This window comes from Dipodomys merriami, unplaced genomic scaffold (assembly GCF_024711535.1).
Source record: "Dipodomys merriami isolate MVZ:Mamm:240054 unplaced genomic scaffold, mDipMer1.0.p SCAF_709, whole genome shotgun sequence".
Lineage (NCBI taxonomy): Eukaryota > Metazoa > Chordata > Mammalia > Rodentia > Heteromyidae > Dipodomys > Dipodomys merriami.
Genome location: NW_027206301.1, coordinates 487,202 through 501,807, shown reverse-complemented (window position 1 = coordinate 501,807; position 14,606 = coordinate 487,202). Strand labels below are relative to the sequence as shown.

At 37.9% G+C, this 14,606-nt stretch overlaps 1 pseudogene; it reads left to right on the top strand.

Annotated features, from left to right (window-relative positions):
- Nucleotides 1–5,899: 5,899 nt before the first annotated feature.
- Nucleotides 5,900–5,998, top strand: LOC138817940 (U6 spliceosomal RNA; annotated as a pseudogene).
- The last annotated feature ends 8,608 nt before the right edge of the window (nucleotides 5,999–14,606 follow it).

Below are 14,606 nucleotides of genomic sequence, written 5' to 3'. Positions count from 1 at the left end.
GTGATCACAAATATTTACCTATACATTTTTCTTTTTTCTTTTACCTTGAAAGTCTTCTTGTGTCTAAAGTGCCCTCAAAAATAAGTACTCTGCCAATTTTTGGATCAATCACTTATAACCTCAAAGATATTTTGATAACAAGATGCTTAGAGGAAACAGAAGAATACTGCACTTTTATCTTCTCTCTTAAGACTATCCTTAGATACCATATCAGGAACAGTGAAGTTATTCTTTGCAAAATTATTTCAATAGATTATTTTTTTCTCTTCATCTTGCATTTGTTCAACAAGATGTATGGAGAAGAATAGAGTTGAATCACCCATACCATGGATGACAGTGTCTTTTACAAAAGGACAATGCTCCTATGTCCTATTTCTCTGTCCTCCTCTTAGCTCTTGCCTGATTTCCAACTAATCACAGATTCTTAGCTTCAAGTCTAATGAAGGTGAAGGACTATAAGGCCTCCCCCATTGCTACATTGTAGGGCTAGATCTCCGGCAGGAGGTAAGTGTGAACGACGCACTCAAGGAACATACGTTGGGAGAACAGGCTTAAGCAGGTCTGGTTTATTTCTGCACAAGGGTTGGGATTTTATAGCCCCAGCTTTCCCAACCTCCTGAGTCCTTCCAAGCCAATTACTTAGCGGGGAGTTGATCATGGGCATTGCTTGGTGACAGGCACTGATTGGTCCCCAGGGGGCATGTAGGGAGCATGGACAGCTCATGGCTGTAAAGCTAGGCAGACGTGCCTGTGGGTCCCGTCTCTATGAGCAGGAAGTGTGCTTCAACTGCTACTCTAGCTGACTCAACCAGTTCTGACCGGCTCTACCCACAAATTTTCCCTTTTCTTTTAAAAGGACCGTCATTATGGTGACCCGTCATTGGAGGCATTTTTGCCGGGAGTGCAAGCATTTAATAATTCCTAGCAGAGTAAGCCCTACAAGTGCACGGCCTCCCCAGATGACCAGAGAGGATGGCGAAAACCATTGTTGTAACTTTTTAAGCACATCTTCTAAAAAGGAGACAGCGGGAATAAGCTGAATGGTGGTCTGGTTTAGGTGGGTAACATCATGCAGCAGGTTTTAGTTGAAGTTTAACTACTTAAGGGACTTAGGGACTTTGATGTAGTTACTAAGTTCAGTGAAATTGGGTGCGGGAGTGGAAAGCTGACAGACAGAAATAGTCATAGCATTACATAGTCCTCCTTGTTGTAATCAAAGAAACGTAATCTGTTCTTGGAGCAAGTCTATTTGTTGTTGGAGCACAAGGAGGCCTCCCTTAAGATGATTGGCAACTTGTAAATGTTATAATTCTATGGATGACAGTTGAGGGATCAGCTGGTTTATCTGTTGCACGGTGGACACGCTTTGGGACAGCAATATAGCGGCGGTGGTAGCTGAAGCCACTGTAGCGATGATTGCGCACCGATTGCAAGGATCAATCCTACTGCTCTTTTAGTGCACGGATGAATCAATTGAACCTGGGAAAACTGAGAGTCATTAGTAGCCAGAACAATAAATGGAGGAACACGTACAAAACCTGCAAACGGATATGAGTCATTGGGTTGCCAGTGATTGCTGAGAGTGCAAGTAGCAGAGGAGTTGTCTCCTAGACAAAAAAAGAACGGGGCTCTAACCACTACCATTCCTGACACCTGGTCATATCCAGATCAGTTACAGCGACGAATATTGGCCAATAGGAAAGGGGACAAACCGAGGCAGGAATGTGATGATCAAACGATTGGCATGGGGGGTTCTAGGTCTCCCAATCGTCCTCCTGAAGAGTCATAAAACTCCTTTAGATTTTGAGGTTTGGGATCTTTTTCAGATTGGTTGTATATAGCTGGGTCTCTACCCTTAAAAGAGTTTTAAAAGAGAAACTATGAAGATGAAGCAGTGGGTGAGGCTTCAATAGCCAAGAAGCTGTGTTTAATTGGAAATCAGGAAATTGCTGACAGGAGGACATAGAAGTAGGACACAGAAGCATTGTCCTTTTGTAACAGACCTGTCTTCTAAGGTATGGGTGATTTACCTCTATTCTTCTCCATACATCTTGGTGAGCAAATGCAAGAACAAGAGAAAAATAATATATTGAAATAATTTTGCAAAGAAAAACTTCACTGTTCCTGATATGGTATCTAAGGAGAGTCTTAAGTGAGAATATAAAAATGGAGTATATTTTGGCTTCCTCTAAGCATCTTGTTAGCAAAATATATCCTTGAGTTTAGAATTGATTGAAAGAAAAAGTGATGGAGTACCTATTTTTCTGGGCAATTTAGACACAAGAAGACTTTCAAGGTAAAGGAAAAAGAAAAAAGTTAGCCAAGTATTTGTAATCACAGTTTCTTGGACTGGTTTTCTGGAGACAATTTTTACATTAGATTTGTCCTCATTAACATAGATGTTGATTCATGGCAACAAAATGCAAGAGGAAAATTTAATGGACTTGCTTAGTCAATTAAACAGCATAATCAAAAAAAGTGGCAAATAACTTTTAGTGAATTATTTGACCAATTACTTTGCCAGAATAAAGAAGGAAAATGTAATTCAAAATGAATTGACCTAAAAGTATGAATAAAATGTAGTGAAGAGAGATGAGAGAAAAAATAGAGGATTGCTTTCTCTACAGTGGAGTAATGGGTTCTTCATCTTGTTTCTTCCATTACATATTTCCAAGCTCTCAATTGTGGCTCAGGACTGGAGTATCAAGTTCAGAAAGATAATATTTGCAGCAGATATAGGTGATTTATAACCTTAGATAAGCTATTTAAATCTGTTCAGAATCCTCCCCTACGCCAAACTATCCTCTTTGAACATTTTTGTTTGCTTTTACTAAGACTTTCCTCCATTAACTGCTTAAAATTTTTGAGAGGTCATATTCATACTCCCTACAGATTGCTGTTTGGTTGTGATTTTTATGTGTTTTTGTGTTTTTTAACTGAATTTCCAAAGGTTGTGCAAGTGTCTTACAATTAAATTTGTCCACCTAATTATCCATTGCTCCTGGATCACAGTGACACCTTCTATCATTCTCAACCACCCCCTTCTCCAAGATTTATTTCCGATTTACCACTTCCTTTCTCAAATGTGTACATTGAGTATTCTAGCTGTACTTGCCCCTTGTTCCATTTTTCATTCATTCTATGTCTTTACTATTATGGCTCTCTGGTTTCAACTTCCTGATAGTCATTCTGTTAAACTGTCTGTTAATATTTGAAAGGTTTATATACATTCCATGGAGTTTCAGTCCTGCACATACTTGAACTAATGTCAGCTTATATTTCCATAATTCATTCATCTGCAATAACAATTTGCAAGACTGGAGACTTGAAACACCTATACATGATTATATTCTCATCCATTTCAAGATTAATCATTAGTCAACAAGAAAGTTTAAAAATGGCTTTGAATGTATTCTTAACTACCAGTTTTTATAAATGGTTTTGTACAATATGTGTGATTATTTTATTTTACATGGAATAAAACTTTCTACTACATATAAGTTTTGGAAAAAGAAGAAAAGTAACATATACTACTATAGAAGTATATGATAGAAATAGAAGATATATTTTGTCACATCTCAAATGAGTACCCATATTCAAGACTTAAAGACATATTTCTTACTGTGTTAGACAGAGGGAAAACAAAACAGCATATGATAAGGCAAGTATTTGTGACTTTTTAAAATGCCCCTTATTAAGTGATGAAATTTACTTTATTAGCTAATGTTTAGGGTTGAAATATGGGAGGCTGACCTATTTAACAAATTTCTGGAAGGCACCTACTGAGCAACACAAATGGTGCGTGGTACTATTTCTAGACTTTAATGAATGGTTGAACCTGTCTGACATTAGTGCTGGGTAAATGAATCAACTGTATTGTAACTTGCTCCCTACACTTGAAAAACTTGTAATGTCACTAAGTGTCATCTACTTATCAAATGTTATTTTGGTAAGTGTGATTTCAAAAAGTTTATTTGAAAAGGAAAACACTTTCAGGAGATTAAATGTAGGTTGGTTTGAGAATGACAACATTTTTATACAAGAGAACGAAGTTGTACTAAAGTACCAGTGTTTTGAAGCACAAACGATCTTCTCAATTAATGTTTTGCTGAATTACATTTAACCTCTAAGTCGTTTTCCTGACCATGGTAGATCAATCACGGATCTATCCTTCCAGGAACTATTTTTTGGGCCGACTAATGCTGGACTGAAATATTACGTTAGTCATTAGGGGAGGGGTATTAAAAATAATCTTGTGACACTTTCTGATCTTGTTCACTCATATGGGCTGGTCATCTGTAAATTCAGTTTGAAATACAGTAATTTCTCTCCATTTTGAGACTTCATCTTTCATTTTAAGTTGCCTTACATTACACAATTGCTTGCTGCTAATTCTTGTTTCTCAAGGAATTGGAGCCCTGAAATATAAGAAATGAGAAATTGAGATGGATTTTCAGTTACTGTCTGCTGGCATGTTGCATAAGCCTAGTTGAGAAGTCTTGCCCCTGTTATCTGATGATTCAGGTAACTAAGCCATAAGATATTAGGACCCATGGGTCTATAGAAGAATAATGTCTTTTAGATATCGTATTAGGACAATTGGAGTATAATATGTAGGAATGCATCAGAAATATGTAGAAAAACAGTTTGGGACCAGTGAGTTAAAACAATAAACAGAGCATCAGAGTAAAATCTCTTATAGATTAGAGGAAAACACATTGATTTTTAACAATGTGAATTCAGAAGACCATGAGCAATTAGAAGGTATTGCAAGTGTATACCGAAGACATTGCATTGATACTTTTTATATTCTAATATATATTCTAAACCTAATTATTTATATTCCAATTATATTTATAGGAATAAATAAATATCACTTTATTTGTCAAATTATCAATTGATTCTAGTAAGTTTCACTGTGTGAAATATAAAATCAGCACATATAAATATAAAATATATAACTATATATAATATAATAAAATGGCACATGTTTTGCATTGTTCTGTTTTGGTTAGGGTATCAAAAGCAACTCTGATTTAAAGAATTTTTCCATTATCTCTACCTCAGTGTTTGATAGAGTTAGACTTAAACCTTTACCTTTTGTAGATTTACAGACTGGAGGCAAGGGGAAACATTACCAATTTAAGGCCTAATAACAAGGAGAAACATATGGACTTCTCCTGGAGCTATGAAAATATTTGGTGAAAGAAAGGCAGTAGTCTAAGTTCCTGCCTGGTTGGAAGGTAGATAGGCCAGGACATTAGGTAATCATGCATATGAACCATTTTTTCACCTTCTTGGCTTTAGCTACTTTTGAAATGGTAGGTATGATAAACAATTATATTTTGATAAAAACCTTCCAATCTGAAAAGTTCTGTCTGAAATATTCATTTTTCTATGATCCCTTGGAACTAAGATTTATTTTGTTCAAGTAAGACAATTTACGCGATCAGGGTAAGATATTCTGGTTGGTCTGATCCAACATGGAAGAAGGGTAAAGTGTCAGGTAGACGTTTGTGCCAATGAGACCGTATTTGGGAAAATTTCAGCTGCAGAAGTTTAGAAGTAGCTCTTACGCAAGGCTTACTTTGAATCCGTTAGCTACACAGAGCAAACTCAGTTGAATAAATAAGTACTTGAAAAAGCCATCCCCTTTGGACCTAGCTAAAAATGCTTCAATGTATGATTAAACTAAAATGAAAAAGATTTAAAATAGTCATTGACAAAAAAATTACAAACTGAACAATATAATTATTTTCCATTATACACAGAATTTTAGGGAAATAAGATCAGTAGCATTGTTAGGAACAATAAGGTTTCCTTGTTACAAACAGGCACCCAAGGATATAATCCTGTATAAATATTGCATCATTAACTACCTAAATTTAGAGGACATTACATGCTTCAGCAGCACATGTACCCAAATTACACCAATACAGAGATTAACATGGCAATTGCAAAGGATGATATGAAAATCTGTGAATTATTCCAGATTTTTCATTCTTCAGACGCAAGAAATGAAAAACAATTATTAAAAAGTTGATTACAAAATTACAAGTGTAACAATATATGTAATTCATATAAATAAAAGTTTGACATCAGTGTATTAAATCTTCACCTTAGAAAGGCCTTTATATAGCATAATCATTATAAAACTTTAAAATTAGACAACATTGTCATTTTATTCCAAAGAAATATACTATAAGGACCTAGTAAAAAAGGAATCTTAAACTGTTTTGGTATGGAATGCAATCTGAAAGGACACATTTATTAATGAACCTATATATTATAAAACAATGTAGAATTCAAAGTCTTATATCTAGGAAAGAATAAAATAGATTATGAGCATTATACAAACAGAATACAGAATATTTTAAAGTATAATTTTTCACATAAGCACCAGAAATATCTTTAGTTTCTTTAGTACTCATTTCAACAGATAAATTAAAATTATTTCTGAATAAAAAAAGCAAAAACTCAAGGGGGTACAAGACGGTGACAGGGAAGTAGGGGAATGCCACAGCTCTCCCCAACCAAAAAGAGAGTTTGAGTTCCAGCGTTTAATCTCCCCAAGAGACCGACAACAACAACAAAAATCAACATCCAGAGAAAAACAGAAATTGAAAAGAAGAATTTCATAACAGAGAAACTTGAAGATGCCTCCCCCAATGTCTATTGGCCACAAAGCAGCGTGCCAAGCCATGGCCAGCCCAGCCTGGTGGGAGCTGCCGGTGGCCCAGAGACACAGGGAGTTGTCTGCAGATCACCCGCACCAAAGACCCCTGAGGTAACAGTGTCAGACTGGCTGATCTTGACGAATGAAGAATACTCTGAGCAGGGAACTTACACAAAGATCCCACCCCTTCCCCTCACTCTCCATTGGAGCAGAGAGGCTCCATCCCACCAAAGCCACTCAGCCCCATGGCAGGAACCTCAGAGATACATGAGATGCCCACAGAACACCAGAGCAGAACTGAAAGGAACTTGTGCTGATCCAGAGAGCGCAAACAGAGACAAACCCTAGCAATCAGTACCTGCACAGAGGCCCTCCGCACCCCTCGGGTGGAGGCCGGAGGCCCATCCCGTGGAGCGGACCCAAACAGTGTCAATGGAGGCACTGACAGAAAAGAAACACACAGAGCCACCACCTCTCAGCCTATCCCACAACCACCTCAATTGAACTGTGATTGCAATGGCAACCAACAACCTACATCACACAGAAACAACTAGCTCCAGGGTGAGTACCCTGAAGGGGACAGTGTATTCCTCAAGGGAGACAGTGTATTCCTCAAAAGCTTGTGGGAATCCGCAGAACCCCTACCCCAAAACCTGCACCACAGGACCCACTAAAACTAGAAACTTTTCAAGAGCTCCACCAGCCCATGGATCACACTCAGCTGGCCAGGCTAGAACAAGAGAGACCCTGGAAGGAAGCGTTAACGCCCAAGCCTTGAACAGCGCCACTGGGTCAAGACACCCAACGGTGGAAGAAATTTGAACTGTGTACTCCAAGCTGCGTAATCTAGGTGGGATACACAGCAGCACAGGTCCAACAGGTGTGCCCAGGCTGGGGTCTGGGACCAGGCCTGGGGATCTGGTGCCTGAGCAACATAACCAACTCCTCCCAACTGAAATCAGAAGCTGAGCATACGCCTCAGCAGAGGGAAGAAAAACAGGGAACTGCACTCCTGGTAATCATGCCTGTGACAGCAAAAGATGCAGGGGGTTCAGGACAAGAGAAGCTCAAACCCCACAAGAACCTGACCCATGTATTCTAGGCTAGGAATTGAACAACACAGGCCTCCAGCACCCGATAATAGTCAGGAGCTCAGGCTGGTAATGTGCTCAGCAGTACAGTGATTGCAAGAGGCCCTGGATCTGATTCCTCAGCAAAACATAAGCAGAAAGGGCCAGTTGTGGTGCTATGGGTCAAATGGTAGGGTTCCAGCCCTGAGCTGAAGAGCTGAGGGACAGCACCCAAGACCAGAGTTCAAGCCCACAAATAGCCAAAAATGTAAAACAAAACAAAACATCAGGAGACCATAGCAGACTCCAGCATTTGGGAGAGTACATCCAGCACATCCGAACTTGCGAAGAACACCTGTAGGAATAAACAGGAGCAGTCTAGGCTGCTCATCACTTGTAAAGGCGGAAACTGCCAGTGATCTACAGCAGAGAGCTGAGAATCCTGTGTGGGTCAGACCAGCAGCTGGAGGTCGGCCACCAACAGAACCGAGATCAGGTACAGACTCTCTCTACCAGCACAGAAACAGTAACCAAGCAAAGACAGACACCTATTGACCAAAACAAAATTTCAGATTAGTCTGCAATAATCCCGAATAACCATGAGAAAATCACAGAGAAATATTACAAGGTTTATCAACACCTAGGATAGCAAGCTATCTCTAAAAGCCAGCAGCAACCCAGGGGAGAGCCCCACTGGGAACAAAGCAGGAATGGAAGACAAACACTACATCCAAGACATGCTGGAGGCAATGACTCAAGAAATAAAGTGAGAAATAGACCAGAATTTGAAAGAACACCAGGTCGAAATACCAAAAGAGGTGCAGGACATCAAACAGGAGATGCATGCAAAAATAGAGGTAGCACACACCTCACTAAGCTATGAGATAAGTGACAAAATAGAGGCAGTACACACCTCATTAAGAGGTGAGATTAGTATTTTGAAAACCAACATTGAATCCATTGAAATCAACAATGAGTCCATTTCCTCCATGCAAACCACAATGGAAGCCACAGTTAACAGAGTGAACAAAATGGAATACAGAAGACACAATACATCAACTGGAACAAAAAAATGACAGATATGGAAAAATCACTTAAATTATACCAAAGGGAAATTCAAGGGCAAGCAGATAGTGTCACGAAATTCAACCTTCATATAAGAAGGTGAGGAATATCAAAGCAAGGGAATGCAACAACTATTCCACAAGATAATCGGTGAAAATTTTCCCCATCTCAAAAAAGAACATCTTACCCACATAACAGAAGCATATAGAACACCTAACATGCAGGATCCCAGGAGAAACACTTCTAGACACATTATAGAATAAATGATAGATCTGAATGAGAAGGAAACAATCTTGCATGCAGCAAAATTGAAGAAGGAGCTATACTACTATAGGAAAAATATTAGAATCACTACAGATCTCTCCACACAAACACTGAATGCAAGAAAGGTCTGGGAAAGTACCACATGAGCCCTGAGAGCCAATAACTGCCAACCCAGACTGATATACTCAGAAAAGTTAGCATTCACATTCGATGGAGAACTGAAAATTTTTAATAGCAAAGAAAAACTAAATTAATACATAAACATTAAGCCAGCATTACAAAGACTACTAAGAGGTGGAACACAACCTGAGAAAAGCAACCAGGAACAGGGACCTGCACCCAGACAGGCATTAATAGAAGTCTATCTGAGCAAGGACAGAGGAAAGGAAAGAAGAAAAACAGTGACTATAATGCATCTCTCTATACTATCTCTTAAGATTAACGGGCTTACTTCACCAACCAAAATAAAAAGAACTGCAGTTTGGATCCTAAAACATGACCCATCCATCTGTTGCCTTCAGGAGACCCACCTCTAAGCCAAACATGCAAACAAACTCAGAGTGAAGGGTTGGAAAAGGATCTACCAATCAAATGCCCCTAGTAAGAAAGCAGGCGTAGCAATCCTTATATCTGACAAAATAAACTTGTCATTAAAATCATTACAATGTCAAACCATCCCTGCATCTCTGGGATGAAGCCTAACTGCTCATAGTGTATGATTTTTTTAATGTGTTTCTGGATTCTTTTAGCTAGAATCTTGTTAAGGATCTTTGCACCTGTGTTCATCAAGGAAATTGGCCTGTAATTCTCCTTTTTGGTTGGGTCTTTGCCTGGTTTGGGGATGAGTATGATGTTGGCTTCGTAGAATGAGTTTGGGTTAGCTCCCTCCTTCTCTGTTTCTCTGAAGAGCTTGAGGAGTGTGGGTATTAGTTCTTCTTTAAAGGTCTTATAGAATTCTGCTATGAATCCATCTGGTCCTGGGCTTTTTTGGTTGGAAGACTTTTGATAGCATCCTGTATCTCGTAGGATATTGGCTTATTCAATAGCTTTCTTCTTTGCTCAGTTTGGACAACTTGGATTTCTCTAAAAATGCATTAATATCTGCCAGGTTTTCTTCCTTTAGAGATTAATTTTTGAAAATTGTCCATTAGGATTATTTGGATATCTTGGGTACGTGTTATGATTTTTCCCGTGGCATCCCTAATCCTGTTAAAATGGATTTCCTCTCTTCCTTTTTTAATTATTCTTGCAAACGGTCCAACAATTTTGTTTATTTTTTCAAAGAACCAGCTTTTTGTTTGGTTAATTTTGGCTGTAATTTTTTTTTTTTATTTTCTAATTGGTTAATCTCTGCTCTTAATTTGGGTATCTGGATCCGTCTAGTAACTTTAGGTTCCATTTTTTTAATGTATTTCTAGCTGTTTTAATTGCAACATGAGATTATTTACTTGGTCTGTCTCCATTTTCTTGATGTGGGCAAGGAGGGCAATAAATTTGCCCCTCAGGACTGCTTTTGCTGTGTCCCACAAGTTTCTTTGTGAGGTTTTTTTCATTTTCATTGAGTTATAGGAAATGTATTTCTTCTCTGATCTCTTCCATTACCCAGGCATTGCTAAGGAGTGTGCTGTTCAATTTGCATGTATTAGAAAAATTTCTGCGGTATGCTTTGTTACTGAGAACTGGCTTGATTCCACTATGGTCAGATAGGATACAGGGGATTATGTTATCCATTTGTATTTGCTTAAGTTTCTTGCATGAACTATGATATGGTCTATTTTGGAGAACGTTCCATGAGCTGCTGAGAAGAATGTGTACTGTGTTGTTTTATGGTGAAATACTTGGTATATGTCAGTTAATTCCGCTTGAAGTATGGCCTCACTTAATTTGGTAGCTTCTTTGCCTGTCCTTTGGTGAGAGCGGTGTGTTGAAGTCTCCTAGTATTATCATATTGGGACCTATTTTATTCTGTAAGTCAATAAATGTAATCCAACACATCAACAGAGCCAAGGTCAATAATCACATGATTTTTGCCACAGATGCAGAAAAGGCCTTTGATAAAATTCAACATTCATTCATGCTAAAGGCTCTGGAGAAAACAGAAATAGAAGGATCATTAAAACAATAAAACCATTTGTGACAGTCCAATAGCCAATATTATACTTAATGGGGAAAAGCTACAACCAATTCTCCTAAAATCAGGAAGAATGCAAGGATCCTGGAACCCTTAGCCAGGTCAATAAGGTAAGAAAAATACATGAAAGGGATCCGCATAGGGAAAGAAGAGGTTAAACTATTCCTTTTTGCAGACAACATGATATTATACTTTCATGATCCCAAAAACTCCATCCCCAAATTCTTAGAAATCATAAATCACTTCGGCAAAGTAGCAGGATACAAAATAAACCCACAAAAATCAGCTGCCTTCCTGTACACTGCCAATGTACAAGAAGAGAGGGAAATAAAGTGAGTAACCCTATTCACAATAACCTCCCCCAAAATAAAATATTTAGGAATTAACCTAACCAAAGATGTAAAAGAACTATTTAATGAAAACTATAAAAGGATAAAAAAGAAATTTCAGAAGACACTAGGAAGTGGAAAGACCTCCCATGCTCTTGGATAGGCCAACTTAATATAGTGAAGATGGCAATACTGCTAAAATTAATATACAAATTCAATGCAATTCCTATTAAAATTCTAATGACTTACATCACTAAAAAACAGAAAACAGTCCAAAAATTCATATGGAACAACAAAAGACCTAGAATAGCCAAACCAATTCTAGGGAATAAAGACAAAATGGGAGGGATATCCATGCTGCACTTCAAACTATACTACAGAGCTATAATAACAAAGATAGCATGGTACTGGCACAAAAACAGACGAGAAGACCAATGGAACAGAATAGAAGATCCAGAAATAAATCCACATGCCTACAACCAGCTGATATTAGACAAAGGAGCCCAAGATATACAATGGAAGAAACACAGCCTCTTCAACCACTAGTGCTGGGAAAACTGTGCTGCTACATGCAGAAAACTAAAAGTGGACCCCAGCCTATCACCATGTACCAACATCAACTCAAAGTAGATTAAAGATCTTAACATTAAAACTGAATCTCTGAAACTACTGCAGGACAGAGTAGGAGAGACACTTGAACTAATAGGCACAGGAAGGAACTTCCTGAACAGAGTCCCAGGATCACAACAAATTGGAGAGAGACTCAACAAATGGGACTACTTTAAAATAAAAAGCTTCTGCACAGCTAAATCTATTGAAACCAAGCTAGAAAGACAAATAACTAATTGGGAAAAAATATTTACCAGCAATATATCGGACAAGGGGTTAACATCCAATATATACAGGGAACTCAAGAAACTAATCCCTCCTAAACCTACCAAATCAATTACTAAATGGGCAAGGGAAGTAAAGAGGGACTTCTCAGAGGAAGAAATAAAAATGGCAAAGAAACACATGAGACAATGTTCATCATCCCTGGTGGTGAAGGAAATGCAAATAAAGACAACCATGAGATACCACCTTACCCCAGTCAGAATGTCCGACATCCTCAAGTCAGCCAACGACAATTGCTGGAGGGGATGTGGAGAAAGAGGAACCCTGTTACACTGCTGGTGGGAATGTACACTTATACAACCACTTTGGAAAGCATTCTGGAGGGTCCTTAGAAAGATAAAGATTGATCTCCCTTATAACCCAGTCATACCACTTTTAGGCATCTACCCTGAACAACAGGAACCAATATACAATGACACGTGCACCTCAATGTTTATTGCAGCACTGTTCACAATATCTAGGATATGGAAACAACCCAGATGCAGCACCACAGATGAATGTATCCAAAAATTGTGGTATCTACAAACAATGGAATATTATGCAGCCATTAGAAATGACAAAATAATGGCATTTGCAGGGAAATCGATGGAGCTAGAAGGTGATCATGTTGAGCAAGGTAAGCCAAGAGCAAAGAGACAAACAGTACATGGTCGCCCTGATAAGTGGATGCTAAATCCAAAATGTTAGGTGATACGACAAAATTAACAGGACTTAAGAAACAAAGAACTCCCACTCATCTGGTCGAAACACTACTAAATATCCCCATACTGCTGATCACATGTAAGTTGTATTCTGTACACCGTTATATGTTATAAACTGTGATAGACAATTTGCTCCAGGAAAGTTAGAATGAACTTATGACTTTAAATGAGCATCATTATTTCACAATACTGTGAAATTTGGGAAGTTATGTAATCACTTAATCAAAATTAAAATGAAAGAACCTCAGGGAAGTAAGGAAGGAAGGGATGGTAGGGGGAAAATAATAGAGGGGGTAACAATGCTCAATAGGAAGTGTACTCATTACCTTGCTCATGTAACTGTAACCCTCTGTATAGTATCTTTATAATAAAAAATTAAAAAAGATCCAATCAACAGTAAAAAAAAATAAACTAAAATCAATACAAAACGACAAGGATGGACACTACATATTAATACAGGGAACAATACAAGAGGAGGATATTACCATCATCTACCTATCATTCCCAAAACATCGGTGCACCCAAATATGTTAAGCAAATACTCTCAAACTTACAGAAAAAAAAGATCCAATATGATAATACTAGGAAACTTTTAACACCCCAATCTCACCAAAGGACAGGTCTACCAACCAGAGTATTGGCAAAGAAGCTATCGAATTAATGAGGCCATACTTCAAGCAGAACTGACATTTACCAAGTATTTCACCCTAAAACAACACAGTACACATTCTTCTCAGCAGCTCATGGTACTTTCTTCAAAATAGACCATGCAAGAAACTTAAGCAAATTCAAGGAGATTGACATAATCTCCTGTGTCCTATCTGACCATAGTGGAATCAAGTTAGTTCTCAATAACAAAACATACTGCAGAAATTACTCAAATACATGGAAATTGAACAGCTCACTTCAAAGCAATGCCTGGGTAATGGAAGTGATTAAAGAAGAAATTAAAAAATTCCTACAACTCAATGAAAATGAAAATACCTCGCAAAAACCTTTTGGGACACAGCAAAAGCAGTCCTGATGGACAAATTTATTGCCATCAGAGCCCACATCAAGAAAATAGAGACAGACCAAGAAAATAATCTCATGTTGCAATTAAAACAGCTAGAAAAACATGAAAAAATGGAACCTAAAGTTACTAAACAGAGCCAGATAACCAAACTAAGAGCGGAGATTATTGAAATAGAGAATTGGAGAATCATAGCCAAAATTAATTAAACAAAAATTGGTTGAAAAAATAAATAAAATTGATAGATATTTGGCAAGATTAATTTACAAAAGAAGAGAGGAAATCCATTTTAACAGGATTAGGGATGCCACGGGAAAAATCACAACACGTACCCAAGATGCCCAAACAATTTTAACAGACTACTTTGAAAAGTTATATCCTCTAAAAAAAGAAAACCTGGCAGAAATGGATGCATTTTCAGAGAAATACAAGTTTCCCAAATTGAGCAAAGAAGAAGTAAATCA